At 41.1% G+C, this 22,493-nt stretch overlaps 1 protein-coding gene across 9 annotated transcripts in view; it reads right to left on the bottom strand.

The window, feature by feature from the left end:
* The window catches only part of RUSC2 (RUN and SH3 domain containing 2), a 70,324-nt gene that overhangs the window by 18,094 nt on the left and 29,737 nt on the right, over positions 1-22,493 (bottom strand). For 4 of the 9 annotated variants that reach the window (XM_077912435.1, XM_077912426.1, XM_077912434.1 and 1 more), the window contains one exon: positions 19,879-19,995. The exons of 4 other annotated variants lie outside the window; for them this stretch is intronic. The gene's annotated coding sequence lies outside the window, so the exon portion shown is untranslated. Of the gene's footprint in view, positions 1-5,676; positions 6,141-19,878; positions 19,996-22,493 lie in introns of those variants that run through there. One more of the 9 variants, XM_077912430.1, reaches the window with a different exon arrangement.

Here is a 22,493-nt window from a genome sequence, read left to right as displayed (position 1 = left end):
GAAATGTCCAGAATAGGCAAATCCACAGAAAAAGAAAATAGATTAGTGGTTACCAGGAACTGGGGGACTAGGGAATGGGCAGTGACTTCTAATGATGGAGGTTCTTTCTGAGGTGATGAAAATATTCTGAAATCAGACAGTGGTGTTAATTATGAAAGTCTATGAGTAAAATCAAAACTACACATTTTTATGGTATGTGAATTATATTTGAGCAAAGCTGTTATCTAAAACCTTTTCTTTTAAATAGAAAAAAGGATTAGGATTTATGAGAAGAGGAAAAGAGAGGTGAGGAAGAGAATGGGTGTTGAACAGTGGAGGAATTTGGCATTTGCAGAGACAAGCTGAGAAAGAGAAAAGAGGGAAAGCTGCCTTAAAGTATGGGATTTTGTTGAGAGAAATAAAGAGGATTTTTAGGAAATTTAGCTATGAGGTACATGAAATAATTTCCCCTTCACTCCTCCCCATCTCTTCTCTTCCTTCACCAAGAAAACTTGGGTTCAAATATGTATGCCACAAGGATAACAGAAAGTTGGAAACAACTTAAAATTCCAATAATAACAATAAAAAAAGTGCAGAGCAGATCATTAAAATAATGTTTAATATGATTACTGACTTGGGAAAACGTTCACAAAAATATTAAGTGAAACTGCAGATTACAAGCAGCATGTAGAGTACGACACCATTTTTGTAAATAAATATATGTCTATTTTTGTCTTAGTTCAGGCTGCTTTCACAAAATATCTCAGATGCTTATAAACAGCAGAGATTTATTTCTCATGATTCTGGAGGCTGCGAAGTCCAAGATCAAGGTACAGAATGACTGTATTCTGTCCTCTTCCTGGTTCACAGCTGGCACTTCCTAGCTGTGTCCTCACATTGTATAAGGGACAAGGGATCTCTCTGGAGCCTGTTTTTAAAGAGCACTAATCCCATTCATGAGGGCTTTGCCCTCATGAGCTAATCACCTCCCAAGGCCCTACCTCGTACTACCACTACCTTTGGGGGTTTGGATTCAACATATAAATTTTGAGAGACACAAATATTCAGACCATAGCAATATGCATAAAAGAAAATTTGAAGGCATATACAACAAAATGTTAATAGTGCTTATCTCTGTTGAGTGATTTTGAATTACTTTTAATTTTACTTTGTTTCATCTGTATTTCCTTTTTTTTTTTTTAAAGATTTTATTTATTTATTCATGAGAGACAGAGAGAGGCAGAGACATAGGCAGAGGGAGAAGCAGGCTCCCCACAGGGGAGCGAAACTCGATCCCAGGACCTGGGATCACACTTTGAGCCAAAGGCAGATGCTCAACCGCTGAGCTACCCAGGTGTCCCTGTATTTCCTTTTAACTTAAATTCAATTTACTAACATATAATGTATTATTAGTTTCAGAGGTAGAATCAGTGATTCATTAGTTGCATATAACACCCAATGCTCGTTACATCACGTGCCCTCCTTAATGCCCATCATCCAATTACCCCATCCTCCCACCATCTCCCCTCCAGTAAACTTCATCAACGTATTTTCTAACTTGTATATAATAAATATCTATTATGTACATAATTTAAAGTTTTGTTCTCTCTCTTTCTTTTTTTTGGAGATGGGGCACACGGTAGAGGGAGAGTGAGAGAGAGAATCTTAAGCAGGCTCTATACCCAGCACACAGCCTGACACGGGGCTCAATCTCACAACCCTAAGATTATGACCTGAGGTGAAACCAAGGGTCAGACGCTTAACTGATTGAACCACCCAGGTGCCCCATTTTGTTTTCTTTAAGGAATATAGATACTGTGGGTTCAGGGCTCAGAGAGGGCAGCTTCCCCTTCATATAGTACTAGGTTTCCCCAAAGTCCAGGCTATCATCTGAGGCCTGGGTTAAAAGAAGTGTAAAAAACTGTCTTGTACGTATAGCAGTCATTTTAGGAGTACCTATAGGCTATAGTCATCACTTGATCTTCAATGCATATCAGCACCTCCCCCGTTTAACGCACCATTTTCTTTTTTTTAAAAAAGATTTTATATATTTATTTATGAGAGACATCCCATATGCCTGATATGGGATTTGATCCCAGGACCCCAAGATCACAACCTGAGCCGAAGGCAGATGCTCAACCACTGAGCCACCCAGGTGCCCCTAAAGCACCATTTTCAAGTGGCATTCACAAGTAAAGAACTTATGATTCTGATCCACAAAACTATTACTGAGTCATACATGCTTTGAAATGGAAAAACAGTGACACAGAGTCTAGAAGGTTGATCCTGTAAACCAGGGGTAGAGAATAAATGAATACAGAAGATGATGAAGAAACTTTGGCTGGAGTTGTTTGGCAGACAGTTATATTATAATGTTTTGTTTATGTATCTGTCCCCCAAACTACAGTGCATTCCCTGAGATCAGAAACCGGAATATAGTCAACTTTGTGTCCCTGGAACCTATACATAGAGCTGGGAACATGGTAGGTGTTTGGTCATTTGTGGACTCCTATTTTACCCATTTAAAAACTTGACTGTCTTTTTATTTTTGAGTTGTAGGAGTTTTTATTTTTTTAATTTTTAAAAGATTTTATTTATTTGTTCATGAGAGACGCACAGAGAGAGAGAGGCAGAGACAGGCAGAGGGAGAAGCAGACTCCATGCAGGAAGCCTGATGCAGGACTTCATCCTGGGACTCCAGGATCATGCCCTGGGCCAAAGGCAGGCGCTAAGCCACTGAGCCACCCAGGGATCTCCGAGTTGTAGGAGAAATTTCCTTTGTCAAACATATCTTGAGAATATTTTCTCTCAGCCTGTGGCTTGATCATTTGTTTTCGTGATGGTGCTTTTTAATTAATGGAAGTTTTTAATTTTATAAAATCCCATTTATCTGGTTTTTTCTTTTATGGTAAAAACTGTGTCCTATCTAAAAAATATTTGCATATCTCAAGATCATAAAGAAAATTTTCTCCCCCCACTCCCCAAAAGCTGTATAATTTTAGCTTTTACATTTAAGTTGTGTTGAATCCTATTTTAACTGTAATGCTCTTATCGCTGGTTGATTCGTTTTATATTTTTGTATCTTAGGTCTTATTCTTCCCTGATTTCCACACAACCAAGGGAAATGCCTGCCAATAGTTCCTTCACAAACAACTCTAGCTCAGTGAACTAAGGTGAAGTTTTGCAGACATCCTGAGATTTTGTACTTATGCCCCCCACCCCCTGAAACTTGCGCATTTTTTGCAAAGCACTTTTTAAAATATATGTCATCTCACTAATCCTCACAACTCACCAAAGTAGACAGAGCTACTTTCATTTTAAAAAACAAGGAAATCGACAACCAGAAAAACAAAAGGATTTGCCCAAGATCACACAGTGAATAAATGACAGATTTTGACAGGACTCAGGAATCTTAACTTTGATCAGTTAAGAATGTAATCACAGTATACTGTATACGTGACTTTATTTCAAACACCACACAGAACATACCTCTTAGACTTCTTTCTTGGGAGTGACTTGTTCTAAAACAATAAAAGTTTAATATTGTGGCCCATGAGCTCTAACAAAGTAGAAGAAAAAACAATGGGGTAGAAGAGCTCATTCCAGACTTATCCTGTACCCTGATTAAATGGAGAGACATGGGAGATGAAGATGGGGAAGAAATAGAGAATCCAGAATAGGAAGGAAGTGGAAGAAAGTGCTCAGAAGATGGGCCCTCTAGCTATGGTAGATAGTGGTGGGTTTAGCCAGAATAAATTTATGAAGTCTAACTCTCAGAACCAGGGAAGCTTTCCATGGGAGCCCTTTACCTGGCTGCTATCCCATATGGGTGTCTCCTGGCCTATCATAATAATACTATTTATTAGTGATCATTTATTGAGCTCTTACATGCCAGGTGATTTACATATATCATCTCTAGTTCCATGTAATTTTTTAAAGATTTATTTAAGAGAGAGAGTACGAGGAGTGGGGAGGAACAGAGGGAGAGGGAGAGAGAGAATGCCGAAGCAGACTCCCTGTTGAGCACAGAACCCCATATGGGGCTTGGCAACCCTGAGATCATAACCTGAGCCAAAATCAAGAGTCAGATGCTTAGCCGACTGATGCACCCAGGTGCCCCACCACTATAATCTTTTAAAGTAGGCATAATCATTCCCATTTTAACATGAGAAAACTGAAGCATAGCAGGAGTAGGCAGTTTGCCCACAGATACACAGGTGAGATGGGACACAAACTCAGGTCTGCCCTTCTGCCCAGTTCTTAATTCTTTCCACTGCAACTGTCTCCCAAAGAAAATGACCAGGGCCACACCCTCTTCCCAAAGTGCCGGCATCTACCCTGCTACTAGAGCGGCTGCTTCCTTCCTTTCCTGTACAGGCCTCCACCCTGGCTTCCACTTATGTAACATGTACTTACCCACTTCTCTATTCTTTGAACCTATCCATCCCCTCATACTACTGCCCCAGTAATGGGAGTGTTATTCAACACTCTTCAATCCACCTCCTATCTCAGCTCTCAGCCCTCACCTCCCTGCCCCACTGGTAGTCCCCATGGCCTTTCCCCTGTTCTGTAGTTCACATTCTGAGATGCTTCCTGGGAAGTAACACCCTCCCACAACTTCCCAGTGTATTCCCCAACTACACATTTGCACAATGTGGAACCACTGACACCTATTAGCAGGTTTTTGAATCATCTGCCAAGGTGGTCAATGGAAATGGGAATTTAAGCAACTCTATCTGCTCAGCAATAGGGTAACTCTGGGCAGGAAAATTTTCTATACTCCAGAAGAAAGGTCTGCCCTCTCTTTGGTCATCAGCATCTGTCTGCCAGTCATAGAACACCTTCCCTCTTTTTTTTTTTTTTTTGGCCTCTTGAAGGAGGACTGGGAAGACAGTGGTACTCAGCTGCCATTCTCTAACAATCTGGCCTTGACCTGAGGTCTAATGAGGAGCATCAGGAGGATTGATAACCTTTTTCCTGTCTGGGTCCTCTCTGGGGCAGGACTAAAGGGAGGAGAGGAAGAGGGTGCATTTGGGAGTATCAGCTTATGCCCAGGTCCCTTCTTGTTAGGAACCTAGGTCTGTGTAAGGACACTGATTATAACAGGTCAGGTACTCGCGGCATTACAGTGATTGCCTCCCCACACTCCCCCAATAGACCAGGGAACCTCTTGGTCAACATTCTTTCTTATTCCATCCTCACCAAGAGCCTGGTGGCTCCCATGGCACCAGAATATGGTATGTGGTCTATAGGCATGGATGTTTGTGTATGGACAAAGAAGAATGGGCTGGATGCTTCCCAGCTCCTCTCGAAAGCTGCTTGAATCCCTGAATTTTCTCTATCATAAACTTATAATAGCTTTAGGGGTGTCTCCTCTCATTAAGCCTTTGTTCCTAGATCTGACCCCCTCCACTCTGGCCCACACTATAGCAGCTTCAGTAGAAACGCCCAGAACGGAAGAAGGGGATCTTTTGCTGCTTGACAAAATAGCATTGGCCCAAGCCTCTGCACCACAGCCCAAATATATGCAAGGACAAGCTCGGCTAATGTTTGCTCTCCTGCTTGCACTCTCATTCGCTCGCTCTCTCCCTCTCTTTCGGAAAGACAAAGCCAACCCTCAGAAGCCAGGGCCCAAATGTGCTGGTCGGTTATCCAGCGTCTCTGCCCTGCCCCTCCCCCAGCTCCGCTGAGCCTTACCTCTGTAAGGAGCCTTGAGCTGTACCGGAGGCTTCCTTTCCGTTTGCACTCCCACCAAGCTCTACCTTGACAGTTCCTGCTGAGGCATTGTTCCACGAGATCACACAGGGGGAACTGAACCGATTTCCTAAGATCTGATTTCTGCTAATACAATGGCATCGTTGCTAATGCAGGGAGGCTGCGCAATCCCAGCCCCAATATCCTTGCCGCCGCCGCCGCTGCCACTGGTGCTGCGGTGACGTTGCTGCTAAGGGAAGGGGGAAGGGAGAGGAGCAGGCATGCCCACAGTACAGCCACTCAGCCTCCCTCCCCGTCAGTCCCCGTGGGCCCTTCAGCCTGGGGAAGGGGGAGGGGAGAGAACGGAGTCAGCCACAGAGGGCAGTCGGTGCTGGAAGACTGAGCACTCTCAAGGCGGCAAGGAAGATTGGGGAGAGAGCTGGGCCTAGCTTCTCTCTTGTCCTTAGGAGTCTCAGGGAAAAAGTCTGGGCAGAGGCTTAGAGCTTCCTTCCTTCCCTTAGGCCCCACCTTTTAGATCTTAGCCAGAAACCTCTCCCTCCTCTCTTCAACCCACTCTGAATGACTTCTTGTTTTCCAGCTTTTTCCTTTCACCAAGATTCCAGACTAGCCCCAGGGTGGAGTAGCCAGACTGGGAGGGGGTTCCTGAACCCTGAAGGGAGGTTGCAAGGACCGGTCATCATTCTACTGGCAGGTAGAGTCCTTGTGGATTCCGGTGAGGCTTAGCACTAGGCTTTTTAGGGTGTGCCTCTTCAGAGAAATGAGGTCTGTCTCAGAAAAAAGGGAGACTGGGCCATAGGCAGCCTTCTATACACAGGGTGGTGGTGAACCTTAGGACCAACCTGGCTATGGGCCCCTTCCTAACACAAGGTCCAATTCAGTGTCTGGATTTTCAGAGGGCCTGTTAGTGTGGCTGGAATAGCCACCTTCTTTCACCTACATTAGTTTTTGGACAAGTGCTGAGCGGGCTCCAGCTGGGCCTGTGTTGAGACAGAATCCATTTGGCCAGGCTGAGGGGCCAGAAAGCTTATTTTCAGAGGGAAAGGAAGGCTAAGGAAAGGGAGTGGTCTCCCCTCAGTCAGAGAAAAATCTCAGTTCTACCTGTAGACCTACAGAGCTCTTCACCCCTTCTAAGCTCCACCGTCCTCAGGTTCTAGGCCAGTTCTGTGGGAATCAGTAACCAGTGGAGAAGCCACAGGCAGAGCCAGTTGTACCGCAAGCAGCAACACTTTCTGTCCACTTCATGCCACTGCCCCCTGCTCCCGCCCTTGAACACAAAGACAGTCACAAGCTAGGGTTGGCCTCTAAGCACTAAACCTGCCTACAGTCTCCTCTCAGTGTTGACCAGTATCTGGATTCCACAGCCAAGCCCTTGGATTTCAGGTCCCTAGAAAGAAGCCTGGGGCCCACTGGCCAGGACTATGAAACCACCACTAGGATCCAGAAGAGATGTAGTTTCTTTCCCTTATTGCTTCTCCCATTCTCTATGAGACCCATGGGGCCATCGACAATCCGCTGAGATGTACAGAGTTGTAGAGAGTATAGAAGCAGGTGAAGACCCCCAAACCTACCTCCAACCTTGACCTGTTGGAGGGGCCATGGCACCTTGATCCTATGAAGCAGGAAACAGTGAGGAAGAGAAGGAAAGAGGGAGGCCGCTTCCTAAAATGGACAATTAGTGATCCTCAGAGGGAGCTGGAAAGCAGCAGATATGGTGTCACTGTACATGCATACCCTTTTCATTGAGCTTCGTTTTACTATGCTTTCAATACTGCATTTAAAATTTTTTTAAGGTTTTTTTTTTTTTTTTTTTACAAATTGAAGGTTTGTGGCAACACTGCGTGGAGCAAATCTATTGGTGCCATTTTTCAAACAGCATTTACTCATTTTGTGTCTCTGTGTCATATTTTAGTAATTCTCACAATATTTCAAACTTTTAAATTATTGTCATTTTTGTTATGGTGACTTGTGGTGAGTGATTCTTGATGTAACTATCGTTAATTGTTTTGGGGCGCCATGTAATAAGATAGCGAACTTAAATGTTGTATGTGTTCTGACTGCCCTACTGACTGGCCGTTCACCTGTCTCTCTTCTTTCCTGTGGGCCTCCCTCTTCCTTGAGACACAGCAATATTCAAATTAGGCCAATTAATAACCTTACAATAGCCTCAAAGTGTTCAAATGAAAGGAGGAGTTGTCTCTCTCTCATTTTAAATTAAAAGCCAGAAATGATTACGCTAGTCAGGAAAATGTGTTAAAAGCTAGTCCTCTGTGCCAAACATTTATCTACATTGTATATGCAAAAGAAAGTTTTTGAAGGAAATTAAAAGTGCTACCCTGCTAAACACATGAGTCATAAGAAAGCAAAACAGCCTTATTGCTGATATGGAGAAAGTTTTAGTGGTCTGGATAGAAGATCAGCCACCACATTCCCTTAAGCAAAAACCTCATTCGGAGCAAGGCCCTAATCTCTTCAATTCTATGAGGGCTGACAGAGGTGAGGAAGCTACAGAAGAAAGTTGGAAGCTAGCAGAGGTTGCTTCATGAGGTTTAGGGAACCAAACTGTCTCCATGGAAGTGCTGATGTAGAGGCTGCACCATGTTCTCAGAAGATCCAGCTAAGAGAATTCATGAAGGTGGCTGCACTAAACTACAGATTTTCAATGAAGACAAAACAGCCTTATATTGGAAGAAGATGCCTTCTAGGACTTTCATAGCTATAGAGGAGAAGTCAATGTCTGGCTTCAAACTTCAGAGGACAGGCTGACTCTCTTGCTAAGGGCTAACGCAGCTGGTGACTTAAGTTGAAACAGTGTTTGTTACCATTCTGAAAATCCTAGAGCCCTTAAGGATTATGCTCAATTTAATCTACCTGTGATCTGTAAATGGAACAAAGCCCAGATGACAGCACATCTGTTGACAGCATGGTTTGCTGAATATTTTAAGCTTACTGTTGAGACCTACTGCTCATAAAAAAGATTCCTTTCAAAATATTACTGCTCATTGACAAGGCATCTGGTCACCCAAGAGCTCTGATTGAGATGTACAATGACATTAATGTTGTTTTCAAGCCTGCGAACAAAACATCCACCCTGCAGCCCATGGATGGAGGAGTCATTTCAACTTTCAAGCCTTATTGTTTAAGAAATACGTTTCGTCAGGCTATAGCTGCCACAGATGAGGATTCTTCTGATGGATCTGGGCAAAACTGATTGAAAACTTTCTGCAAAGGATTCACCATTCTGGATGCCATTAAGAACATTCATAATTTATGAGAAGAGGTCAAAATATCAACATTACCAGGAGTTTGGAAGAAGCTCATTCCAACCCTCACAGATGACTTTGAGGGGTTCAAGACTTCAGTGGAGAGAAGAAATGTGTGGGAAATATCAGAAAGGGAGACAACGTAAAGACTGCTAACTCTGGGAAATGAACTAGGGGTGGTAGAAGGGGAGGAGGGCGGGGGGTGGGAGTGAATGGGTGACGGGCACTGGGGGTTATTCTGTATGTTAGTAAATTGAACACCAATAAAAAATAAATTAAAAAAAAGACTTCAGTGGAGGAAGTAAGTGCAGATGTGATGGAAATAGCAAGGGAACTAGAATTCGAAGTGGAGCCTGAAGATGTGTCTGAATTGCTATAATCTCAGGATAAAACTTTAATGGATGAGCAGTTTCTCCTTATGGATAAGCAAAGAAAGTGGTTCTTGAGATGAAATCTACTCTTGGTGGAGATGCTGTGAAGGCTGGTGAAATGACAACAATTAATTTAGAATTTATATAAACTTAATTGATAAAGCAGCAGCAAGGTCTGAGAGAACAGACTCCAATTTCAAAAGAAATTCTACTATGGGTAAAATACTATCAAACAGCATCAAACGCAACAGTGCAATTGCTTGGAAAGGAAGAGTCAATAGATAAGGCAAACTTCATTGTCATTTTATTTATGTATTTATATTTATTTGTTTTTTAAAGATTTTATTTATTTATTTGAGAGTAAATGAGAGAGAGCATGAGCAGGGGTAGGGGTAGAGGGAGAGGGAGAAGTAGAGTCCCTGCTGAGTGGGGGAGCCTCATGTGGGGCTGGATCCCAGGACCCTGGGACCATGACCTGAGTTGAAGGCAGATGCTTAACTGAGCCACCCAGGTGCCCCTTATTTTTTTTATTTTTTAAAAAGATTTTATTTACGTATTTTTTTTGAAAGAGAGGGAGCATGAGCATGAGCACAAGTTGGGAGGGGGAGTGGGTAGAGAGACAAGCAGATTTCCTGCTGACCAGAGAGCCTGACTCAGGGTTTGATCCAGGACCCTGAAATTAGGACCTGAGCTAAAGTCTGATGCTTAACCAGAATGAGCCACCCAGGTGCCCCTTTTATTGCCTTATTTAAGAGCTTGCCACAGCTGCCCCAACCTTCAGCAACCACCACCCTGGTTAATTAGCAGCCGTCAACATTGAGGGCAAGATCCTCCACCAGCAAAAAGATTACAGTTTGTTGAAAGCTCAGATGATGGCTAACATTTTTAGCAATAAAGTATTTTTTAATTAAGGTATATACATTTTTAAAGACATACTGCTATAGTATTGCTAATGCTATTACTATACTTAACAGACTATAGTATAGTATAAACATTACTTACATATACACTGAGAAATCAAAATATTCATTTGACTTGCTTTATTGCAATATTCATTTTATTTCAATGATCTAGAACAGAATCCGCAATATCTTTGAGGTATGGCTATACTTCTCTCTCCCCTGATAGAGACCTCAAAGTGGGCTGGATAAGCAGCTTTAGGTTAGGGCAAAATATCCATGACCAAGTGCTTAGAGTTCTAGTTTCTTACTATAAAAGCTCTAGGCCCAGGGTCTTTGTCCCCAAAATTTCTGTGAGGCTAAGCCATGTATCACAGGAGAGCCACTACTTAGGAAATGTTTCTAGTTGCCTGTCGAAGGTGGCAGTTTTCATATTTTCAGTGCTTGGCTTACTTCACCACATCATCACCTACATTTAACCCACTACTGCCAAAGACCTATAGTGCTTTTGATGAAAGATCAAATTATTTTCTGGCTAGAAGCAATATATAAATATTTCACATTATAAACCTCAACTGGCTACTTATTAGTATTCTCACCTGCAATTTACCTTCCACTACTGCCAGATTCACCTCCTTAAAGTACCATCTTTCTTTCATATGTCACTCTTCTTGCTTCTTTTAATGGTTTCCCATTACCCAGAGAATCAAATTCAAACTCACTTTGGCTTTCAAGGTCCTCCATCTTGGCTATCTATCTAGTCACTCTCTACATAACACCCCACCATGTAGTCCCTTAAACCTGTCTCATAATTTCATTTCCATTCTGCTGCCTTTGCTCACTTTCTCCTACCTGTTACGCTTGGCTCTATTGAGAATTATCCAAAATCTATAAGGTCCAGATCAACTCCTCCATCAAGTCTTCACTGATTACCCCTGAACCAGAAAGAATCTCTCTGCTTTCTGAACTGTGGCTGCCAAGTTGTTGGTTTTATAGACAAGAAAAGAATCCCACAAAAACTAGTAGATCAATATGGGATTGCCAATTTCTTACATTGCCAAGTAGCATCATTAAAAAAATAGTAATAAAACTTTATATCAACTACAATCATTGCATAAGAGAAAGCATAGTCATTATTTTTCTCATTTCATTGCACATTGATGCAAACTTCATCAAAAAATAGCATCATCAGTCCATGATCAATTTTGATTAAATCATTTGATATGTTTAAAGTTCTTTTTCTTTTTTTTTAATATTTAATTGATTTATTCATGAGGAACACAGAGAGAGGCAGAGACATAGGCAGAGGGGGAAGCAGGTTCCCTGCAGGAAGTCTGATGTGAGACTCAATCCCAGGACCCCAGGATCACAACCCGAGCCAAAGGCAGATGCTCAACCACTGAGCCACCTAGATGCCCCTGTTCTTTTTTCATATCTATCTTAATGTCTCTTTTATTTATTTATTTTTTTTAAATATGTTAAGGAGTTTGAACTTTTTTTTTAAAATTTTTTTAATTTTTATTTATTTATGATAGTCACACAGAGAGAGAGAGAGAGAGGCAGAGACATAGGCAGAGGGAGAAGCAGGCTCCATGCTCCGGGAGCCCGACGTGGGATTCGATCCCGGGTCTCCAGAATCGCGCCCTGGGCCAAAGGCAGGCGCCAAACCGCTGCGCCACCCAGGGATCCCTTAATGTCTCTTTTAACCGCAGAGTCCAAGTTAAATTCATCTTTGCTCAAGACAGAATCATTTTTATTGTTTCCTACAAAACCCAGCACAGTGCTTGCCAGGTACAATGTGGTTAGTCAAGTCTTGTTGAACAAGAGTAGTATAAAAAGGAATGGCCTTGAGAGTAAGTGAGAGTGAGAGGTAGGCAGATCTGACTCAAAAAGCTTAGAAGACCCCTGCTATTCATGTGCGGAGTGGAGGGGAGGTCTATTAAAAGAAAGCTTTAAAAAAAGGAATAACTTCATAACCTTGAGTTAGGCAATATATTCTTAGACACAATACCAAAAGTACAAGTGACAAAACACACACACACACACACTCTCTCTCACAAAGCAGACTTAAGAATTTAAAGCTTTGGGCAGCCCCAGTGGTGCAGCGGTTTAGCGCCACCTGCAGCCCGGGGTGTGATCCTGGAGACCTGGGAGACCCAGGATCGAGTCCCACGTCGGGCTCCCTGCATGGAGCCTGCTTATCTCTCTGCCTGTGTCTCTGCCTCTCTTTCGCTCTCTCTGAATAAATAAATAAATAAATCTTAAAAAAAAAAAAAAGAATTTAAAGCTTTGCTTTAAAGGACACAATCAAGATAGTGAAAGCACAACCCATAGGATGGGAGAAAATACTTGCAAATCATATTTCTGATAAGGGATTTCTATACAGAATATATAAAGAACTCTTACAACTCAACAGTAAAAGGACATATAACTCAATTAAAAAATAGGCAAAGTATTTGAATAGATGTTTCTCCAAAGAAGATATATAAATGGTCAATAAGCACATAAAAGAATCCCAACAGCATTTGTTAATTAAGGAAGTGGAAGTCAAAACTAAAATGAGATACTGCTTCACCCTACTAGAATAGCTAAAATATGTAAGACAAACAGTAACAAGTGATGATGTAGAGAAATCAGAACCCTCATATATCACTGGGAGGGCTGTAAAATGGTGTAATCACATTGGAAAACAGTCTCTAAGTTCCTTAAAATGTTAAATATAGAGTTACCATATGACCCAGGAATTCTACCCCTAGATATAGACCCAAAAGAAATGAAAACATATGTTCACACAAAAGCTTACATATGAATGTACAGAGCATTATTCATGATAGCCAAAAAGTGGAAACAACCCAGGTGTCTTTCAATACATGGATAAATAAAATGTGGTATGTTCATAAAATGGAATACTATTCAACAAAAAAAAGGAATAAAGTATTGAAACACGCTACAACATAGATAAACCTTGGAAACCTGCTAAGTGAAAGAAGCCAAATACAAAAAAGTCACATATGGTTTGACTGCATTTATATGAAATGTCCAGATTAGGCAAATGTGTGGAGGCAAAAGTAGTTTAGTGGTTGCCAGGGGAAGGGGAAAATAGGGAGTGATTGTTCACAAGTATGGGGTTTCTTTGTGGGATGATGCAAATGTGCTAAAATTAGATTGTGTGATGGTTGCTCTCTGAATATGCTAAAAACAACTAAATTGTATACTTTAGCTGATGAAACATGGTACATCAATTATATCTCGATAAAACTGTTAAATAGAAAAAGCAGGAGCCCAGTGAATAGTGTTGCTCAGCTCCACAGAGATAGAAGTCTTCAAAGGCTCTGTAACTGCGTGGGGCTGGTGGAATTTCAGGTGTACAAAAAGCAGAGGCATTTCTGGCATCACTGGCATGCCAACCAAAGGACCTCAGACAATGCCCTCTTTCCTTTTTTGTCAAACACAATAATTTTTAAAAGAATAGACCATGTTAGCTTTACTTTCTTCTTAGTCATTTCTTAACTACCAGAAGTGTGTCTTCTTATAATACTTGGCCTGTCGGAAATAGTTTAATTTTGAACTTACACTATTTAAATTTTCTGACACTTAGCCATCTTCTACTATTGAAACCCTTTTCTCCCTTTGGCTTCTTCTATACACCAATCTTCCTAGTATCTCTTCTTGTTTCATTCTTTATTGTTTAACAAAGCAATTCCTGGCACACATTTAAATGTAGATTTATAGTAAACTATACTCAAATTTTAAGATTTTTAAAAATAACAATGAAAAAAAAATCTAGACTTACTGCAAGGCTAAGATCTGAAGTCTTTCCAACTTGAGAAGATGTTTGGCCCTCACCATTGTGCTGCTGGTTTCCGCATCTTACATTCTTCCAGAAGTTCTAGAATCAAATCTCTAACAGCCTACTCAGACGCTTTTCACCATTACCTCAAGTTCAACATATCCAAAGTCAAACTGAGTTTTCTGTTTTAAATTAGCTTTCTTGGAACTATCAGTAACACAAGCCTGAAAATGCTAAGAGTCATCTGGACTCTCTTTACATTCAGACAATCACCAAGTCATGCTGAGTCTTTTTCCCCAAAGTTTTAGGCATTGACCTAATAATTTATTGTACTTTTACTATATTCTAACTATTATGCTAAGCACTTACTTACATCATCTCATTTAATCTATATAACCACTCTCTAAGCTAAGTATTATTATCTCTATTTTATGGATGAGAAATGAGGCTCAGGGATGTTAAATAATCTTCCTAATGTAACACAGTCAGTAAATATCTAATCTGGGACTCAGATACGGACGGATCTGTCTGATTCTAAAGTCAGTGTTCTTAATCACTCATTATATTGATTTTCAAGTTCCCACCCTTACTTCTATCATTCTAATTCAGATCTGCACTAACCTCTCCTCTGAATCATTATATGGTCTTTCTACTAGTTTTATGGCTTTTATTGTGGCTCTTTCCTCCCAGCTATCCTATATAATGACCCAAGATTAATATCCCCAAAGCACTGCCTTCAATATATCACCTTATTACTAAAGTCTTCAATGGCTCCCCACAGCCTACAGGATAATCCAAATTCCTTAATGTGACTTTCAAAGTTCCTTCTTATTTATCCAATCATGTTACATCACATGCCAAATTATTTAGAATTCTGAGTTGTGGCTCACTCACACTGGGAAGGTATCTGGAGTGCCCTCTCCCTATTTCCTTTGCCTTTTTTTTTTTTAAGAAGCTAGCTCAAAATCTACTATGTCTAGAAGCTTTTTTTAATCATGGAAAATTTCTTCTGAACTTCTTCAATAGTCTGCATAACTCATTTGGTAACCAAATATTGGTCAGTTTATTTTATTTTTCTCTTGATGACAGTACACTTTTACAGGGTTGGGTTGTCTCATATGTTCGTAATAATTGTTAGCACAAAGCCTTGGAACTTAGTAGGGCACTACTGATGTTTATTTAATAAAGCTACTGGATGGCAAGCCCAGCAGGCTAGCTGGATCCAAGCTCTTTGGGGAGCTTAGCTTAGCCTGAGAACAGCACATCTGATGAGAAGGGGGAGAGGAGAGGAGAGGAGAGAAGAAGATGAAAACCAAAAAGCTGAGCCTTAGTAAAAAAAAAATCCTCAATGCCAAGATCTTAAGCTCTTAACCCCTCATTTCCCTCTATTTTCATACTGAGGATGGAAAGATGACTAAGCAGCTGTGTCTCCAGTCAGCACTTCCCTACCCAGTCAAGATAGAGCATGCGCTCTATCCACCCTGTCCCTAGAGCATACATTTCGAAGTGACAACCTGACAGTCACATCCTGTATGTCAACAGGTTTTATGTGGCTTATGCAGTAAATATGCCACCATAAAAATTTTGGAGATTTCTAAAAAATAATAATAATAATAAATACCTGGATCTCCAGTTTGTCTTGCTTGAAGAATCAGAACTGACCATACCAGGCCCTCATTTCTAGATGGTAACAACTGGCTGGAGTTAAGAAGGGCTACCCTCATAAGATAGGCATGTGCCCTTCAGGTTGACATGTTCCCATCACTTCTTATGGTCTTTTGTACGTAGACAGCTTCACTGCTTCACCTTATTCATTTGCATTATTTTCCAGTATCCTATAAAGCATTTGAGTTTGCAACGCCTGCCTAGAATAACAGTTATGCTTTTTCTTAATATCCTTAACCCCCGATTTATTTTACATTTCCACAATGATGTTCACTGCAGTATTACTTGCAACAGTAAAAAAAATAAAAATATTCTAAATATCCAATAGAATTGGGTATTTATGACGGTTGATATAGAAAAAGGCTTAAAAACTAATAGAAAAAAAACTAATAGAAAATTAGGATATCAAATTGTACAGAGAGACTACTTCCTGAATATGGCGAACAAGATATTAAAGGAGTCCTTTCTACTGGAAAAACCCACTAGATCTTGTAGAATATATATATGTATATATATATATATATTTTAAAGATTTTATTTATTTATTCATAAGAGACACAGAGAGAAAGAGAGGCAGAGACACAGGCAGAGGGAGAAGCAGGCTCCGTGCAGGAAGCCTGATGTGGGACTGACTCGATCCCAGGTCTCCAGGATCACACCCTGGGCTGAAGGCAGGCACTAAACCGCTGAGCCACCCGGGCTGCCCTAGAATATATATTTTAATGCATTTCAGGGCTCACAGTAAATAGGAGAAATCTCTAAGGCTAATCCCCCATCCCAAAAAAGGGGAAAAATCATGAGCTGTGGAGTAAGTAAGGAGGAAGGTCAGGGTTCCTTGTGGACCAATTCCCAAAACATTCTAATTGTGGTCAGAATGACATGACAAGCTTTGGACCGCTAAAAGCTGGTGGGTTGAACTGAGACTCCCACATTAAGTTGAGACCCTTGAAGTATGTTCAAGTGATCCAGGACTGGTGGTTCCTCCTTAGCTTTTTCATTGGAAGAAACTACCCCAGCTTAAGTAGACAGGATTCTCAAAATTAAAGAGTAAACAAAATGAATTTATATCAAAGATCACAAATACACATAGAAGCAAGACACCATGAATGAATAACAGAGAAAACACCAAATAACAGATTTTTTTTAAAAGATTTTATTTATTTGACAGAGAGAGAGAGCACAGGTAGGTGGAGTGGCAAGCAGAGGGAGAGGGAAAAGCAGGCTCAGCAGAGAGCCCGAGGGTGGGGCCTTGATCCCAAGATCCTGGGATCATGACTTGAGCTGAAGGCAGATGCTTAACTGACTGAGCCACCCAAGTGCCCTCAAATAACAGATTTAAAGGGCATTACTTTTTTTCTTTTCCTCCAAGATTTTATATATTTATTCATGAGAGACACAGAGAGAGAGAGGCAGAGACACAGGCAGAGAGAGAGAAGCAGGCTCCACACAGGGAGCTCAATGTGGGACTCATCCAGGGACTCCAGGATCACGCCCTGGGCCAAAGGGAGGCGCTCAATCGCTGAGCAACCCAGGCGTCCCTGTATGAAATGTTTTAAATAAAAGATAAAATCTCAAAGATAATCAAATAGCAGGAGATTATTACAGAGATCTAGAGATGGTGAAAATAAAACATATGTGAATATAACCACTGGCTACTAAACATTCCTATTCCTGGACCAGGCTGTTTTACGGGGGGGGGGGGGGGGGGGTGTCACTAGGTGAAAAAAGGAATGTGAAGGTTAAAGGGGGATACATTATACTCCCAGATACAGATGTGAACACTCAAAACAGTGTGTGAAATTGCTCTAAAAATAAGTATTTTATAGAAATGTAAAGCACTGCTATTGCTCTTTAAAAATGCTAGCATTCAGGCACCTGGGTGGCTCAGTCAGTTAAGCCTCTGCCTTCACCTCAGGTCATGATTGCTAGAAGCCCCACATGGAGCCTGCTGAGTGGGGAGCCTGCTTTTCCCTCTTCTTCTGCCCCTTCCCTACCACTCCCTCGTGTATGCTTTTTCAATAAAAATCTTTAAAAATTTTAAAAAATGTTAACATCCATTGATGATTTTTGTCTGAATCAGCTATTATTCTTTCTACATTTATTAGCTGGCATTCTAAATACAAGAAAAAATTTTCTTTCTTTCTTTCTTTCTTTCTTTCTTTCTTTCTTTCTTTCTTCTTCTTTCTTTCTTTCTTTCTTTCTTTCTTTCTTTCTTTCTTTCTTTCTTTCTTCTCTCTCTCTCTCTCTCTCTCTCTCTCCCTCCCTCCCTCCCTTCCACTTCTCTTCTTCCCTCCCTTCCTTTGGTATCAGTATAGAATCTTGGGCTTTTTTAAAAAAATTGAATGAGTTGTAACCTATTGTTGGTATTATTGATTTTGATGCTCAGATTGTCCCATATCTGGCAATAGTTGGCTTTTTTTTTCATTGTGAAGACCTTTATTGCTGTGTATAAACGTTAACTATTTTATTTTTACTTTTTTTAAAAAAAAGATTTTATTTATTCATGAGAGACAGAGAGAGAGGCAGAGACATAGGCAGAGGGAGAAGCAGGCTCCCCACTCAGCAGGCTTCATGTGGGGCTTCTGGCAATCATGACCTGAGGTGAAGGCAGAGGCTTAACTGACTGAGCCACTCAGGCAGGAAGCCTGATGTGGGACTAGATCCTGGGACTCTCGGATCATACCCTGAGCCAAAGGCAGATGCCCAATTGCTGAGCCACCCGGGTGTTCTTTATTTTTACTTTTTAAAGTAGGCTCTAGGCCCAGCGTGGAGCCCAACATGGGGCTTGAACTCACGACCCTGAGATCAAGACCTGAGCTGAAATCAAGAGTAGGATGCTTAACTGACTGAGCCATTCATGCTCCCCAAAAAGAAACTATTTATTCTTATTTTTTTAAAAGATTTTATTTTATTTACTCCTGAGAGATACAGAGTGTGAGAGAGAGAGGCAGAGACACAGGCAGAGGGAGAAGCAGGCTCCATGCAGGGAGCCTAATGTGGGACTCGATCCCTGGTCTCCAGGATCACACCGTGGGCTGCAGGCGGCGCTAAACCGCTGCACCACCGGGGCTGCCCAAAACTATTTATTTTGAATTAATTTTTGAACTATCAAATATAGTTCAGAGTTCCTATATGCCCTTCAACCAGTACCCTGTTACCATTACATAATCCTCATACATTTGTCAAAACAAAGAAATTAACAATGAACATATTACTATTAACTAAACTTGCCAACTATTTAGATTTTGCTAGTCTGCCCACTAATATCTTTTTTCTATTATTTGACTTTTTAAAAAATTAAATGTATATATAAGTTTCATAAAACATATGTCAATTAAAAACAAAATAAAGCACAAAAAAACCCCCAAAGATATTCAGTTATATACTGGAGGCTGTAGATAAACAGTCTGGATGTTGTTATAAGCGTAGCTCAGTGAAAAAAAAAAAAGATCTGCATTTTCCACAGTCAAGATACTGAATAGTTTTGGAAACTATTTAGGCAGGTAATTTTTAGTGAAAGCAAGCAGTATTTAAACATAGATAAGACTATGTGATCTTAGAAGACCTCTGCCCCCAGCCTTTCCCAATAATACTCTGCCTACCTTTAACCTCAGGACACTCTTCTTTGGAAATCAACTTCTGCTTGTGACCTAGTCGGATATCCTGTACACCAGCAACAACCTATATTAGGTAACACCTTGGGCCATGTTTTCACCATAAACTGCATGATTGATTCCAATAGGAAAGATCAGAAGTAGTCAAATCATACCAAATTAAATAAACTATGATATACTCTACAGTAGCCTCCCTTTATCTGCAGGGGATATGTTCTGAGACTACTAGTAGATGCCTGAAACCATAGATGGCACCAAACTATATATATATATATGACAATGTGAGCATCAAAATCAATAATACCAACCTTGTTTGCCTTACAACAACAAAATATATATATTTTCCTATATATACATACCTATGGTAGTTTAATGTACAAATTAGGCATAGCAAGAGATTAACAATAACTAATAAAATAGAACAATTTTAACAACACACTATAATAAAAGTTATGTGAATATGGTCTCTTTCAAAATACCTTATTGTATTGCATTTATTCTTCTTGTGAGATGACAAAATTCCTCTGTGATGATGAAGTGAGATGAAAGACATAGGCACTGTGATAAAGCACTGCAGCTACTGACCTTTTGACAACTATCAGGAGGAGGACCATCTGCTTCTGGAGGGACCATGGCTAAACGTGCATGGGTTAACTGAAACCTCGGAGAGTAAAACTGTGGATGACTACTGTATACTTCTCCCTGATTTAGAAGCATATTGAAGCAATTAATTAATATCTCAGGAGTTACTCAGCCAAACAAGCAAGCAATGAAACCACAAGCATCCTACTGTGTATAATGCTGTGCTGGATGTTCAGGGGTAAGAGCCCAACCTCAGGGGCTCATAATTTTGTTAAAATCATTACCAACATATTTCTGCAGAGGGTTAAGACAGCAAGAAAGACAGTTCAGGATGTGAGATAAGGGTTAGAACAGTGGTTTCAAACTTTTTCAGCCCTCATACATAAAATAGAGCTACTCTGGTTGAAGCAGGGTAGGCCTGATGCCCCTTACACTCCAAATCTCTCTCTCCACTGTGGGTCCCCAACAGCACTTCAGAGAACCCCAGGGCTTAGAGGGAGAAATTCTGAAAACCTCTAGGCAAAGGCAAAGGCAAAGGCAAAGGCAAAGGCAAAGGCAAAGGCAAAGGCAAGACTGACCAACATGCTTTGTTGGGTTGGGGAAATGGAATGTGAAACAAATGATTAACTGATAGAAATCATTTCTTTTTTCTTCATGGCTCCCAAATCAAACAGGTCTGGAAAACAAGGTCTATTAGCTACATTAATAGTAGATTTACTTCTGAGTACAGAAGATAAGTACTTCTCTTTGAAATGTGTGAGAGATGTTCAGAGAATTCAGACATTTAGGGACATCTGGGTGGCTCAGTGGTTGAGCACCTGCCTTTGGCTCAAGGCATGATCCTGAGGTCCGAGGATTGAGTCCTGCATCGGGCTCCCTGCAGGAAGTCTGCTTCTCCCTCTGCCTATGTCTCTGCCTGTCTCTCATGAATAAATAAAATCTTAAAAAAAAAAAAAAAAAGAATTCAGAGATTCTGAATTGGTGGTGATAGTGATTCCTGTGGGTGTCTGCACTGAGTTACAAGCAAAGAAAAAACAGGCTGTTGGAGGCCTGAGAGCATCTGGCTATGGCATCAGTAGTCTGATTCCACAAATGAAATAGAAATAGCAGCGAATGCCCAGAAATCATCTTTCTTCCTGGTTTCATGTAGCTACTCCTAGCTGAGGAGGCCACTGTTCTGAACTGATATTATGTTATTTTGGACTCCAAATGAGGCCAGCCAGCATGCTGGGAGCGTGCTGGAAGAGGCCTGAAGGGTTGTCCCAGACACACCCAGCTGCTTCCTTATCAGGACTCCCTAATATAGAATCCTCTTTCGAAGCACAGGGCTTGTTTTGCTTTCAGCTTCTCAAATTATGTTACAGAAAGGTTCAGCTCAAAGTCCATTCCCTAAAGTCGAATACAAACACTAGAGAAAAGGCCTGGTTCTGAAATAGAATGGGCTTTTTCTTAGGACCACCTGGTGTGGGTATATCTTCTTTTCCCCAAGTCTATCTCCTCCCTTATGGACTGGAAATATGCAGACACTTTTAATGTAATAAAAATCACTGGCACAATGTCCAGAGGTGGAACCTCTGGTAGGCACCAAGCCTTTTCCTTCCCAGGTTCAGCTGTGTGTGAAGCTCCCAAGGCTCCAATTCAATGAATGGAGACTGCAGCACTGGGAATTACAACCAGGAAAAGAATAAACTAGAAGCCACTGGCCCACACTGAGCTGTAAAGGGTTCCTCCTTTCCTTTATTCCATCAAAATCTGGTAATAATAAACCTAGCTTTGTCCCAGGGTCTCTCTTTGCTCAAAAGAGGTAATACCTAGAAAAAAAATTCTTCTACTCATCCAGCCAGCAAGTGTATAACATTCTCCAGTAGGTCAACTATTTGACTCCTTCCTTAGTTCAACTCATAGCACCTATTTGGCAGAAGGTTCAATCACATGACCTCTTAAGGATCCCTTTCAGCTCTAATTACAAACAAAGCCAAATTAAAACCTTGGGCCCAAGGAAAGGTTCCTATGCAGGGTGCTAATTAATGTCCTTCAGTTCACCCTCTTGCCTTACAACAAAAATACACAGACACAGACACACACACACACACCCCTACCTCCAAGTGCCTGCCTGCCTTCTCACTCCTACAGTTAGAAGTCTCTAGAGATTGAGGATTTCCTATAAAACTTACCTATCTGTTTTGAGGATGTGGGTTAGGGAGAGAGAGAAAGACTACAGAGAATTAGGAAAGATTTAGTTCCTACCTTGACAGACCAGGTTCTTCAGCTGCGGGGATGAGGATGAAGATAGGGAGATTAAACCTTCCAATGCTGGCTGTAGGTGAGCAGCAAGGGAGGAGCAAACCACCAAAACCAGAGACAGTGTGTCAGAGATGGACCATCAAAGGCCCAGCTCGGGGTGCTCTGCTAAGAGGACAGCTCTCAAGTGTGTATTTGCAGGAACAAGTTCAATGGGACAAAAAAGGCCCAATGTTTCTTCTTTGGCTGTTCCTTTTGGATCCTAAGCTCCAGGAAGCAAAGTCAGAGTGTTCTCTGCTCCCCCTCCCCCAAGGCAGTGGACTGAGGCACGCAGGCTGGTAAACTGCCGTCCTATCAGTCTATCAAAAGCTGTATAT

The sequence above is a fragment of the Canis aureus genome, chromosome 10 (genome assembly GCF_053574225.1).
Source record: "Canis aureus isolate CA01 chromosome 10, VMU_Caureus_v.1.0, whole genome shotgun sequence".
Classification (NCBI taxonomy): domain Eukaryota; kingdom Metazoa; phylum Chordata; class Mammalia; order Carnivora; family Canidae; genus Canis; species Canis aureus.
Note: the sequence above shows the minus strand (reverse complement) of the source record. Positions and strands in the feature narration are given on the sequence as shown.